Genomic DNA, 424 nt, shown 5'->3' on the forward strand with positions numbered 1-424 from the left:
CACCAGCGCGCGCGCACACCACACACACACACACACACACACACACACATCCTGCGTCGTTTAATTGGGAGGGAGAAGAGAAAGTAACAACCGACAAGGTAAAAGCACTTTTGGAGTTCTTTTGATTGTTCACGACAGCATCTCCGAGTGTTTGGGAATCATCGGTTTGACCGCCACGCACAGCCCCCCACCTGCCCCCCATTCCCTCAAGGTAGGTCCTCGTCTTCACCCCATTATTCCTAAAGCTTTCGGATTTTTCCTCCTTTTCCAGCCCGCACGTTCACACATGGGGGTGGGGGCGGGAGGAGGGGGAGAGGCGGGGCGGGAAGGTAGCCGTGTCCCCGCTCCGCGCCGCTCTCATTCGCGGCGCTCCGACTCGGGCGAAGTTCTCGCGCAGCCGACTCGCCGCGCCCGGGGCCGGTCC

The sequence above is a fragment of the Otolemur garnettii genome, unplaced genomic scaffold (assembly GCF_000181295.1).
Source record: "Otolemur garnettii isolate 467f Iridium unplaced genomic scaffold, OtoGar3 scaffold00004, whole genome shotgun sequence".
Lineage (NCBI taxonomy): Eukaryota > Metazoa > Chordata > Mammalia > Primates > Galagidae > Otolemur > Otolemur garnettii.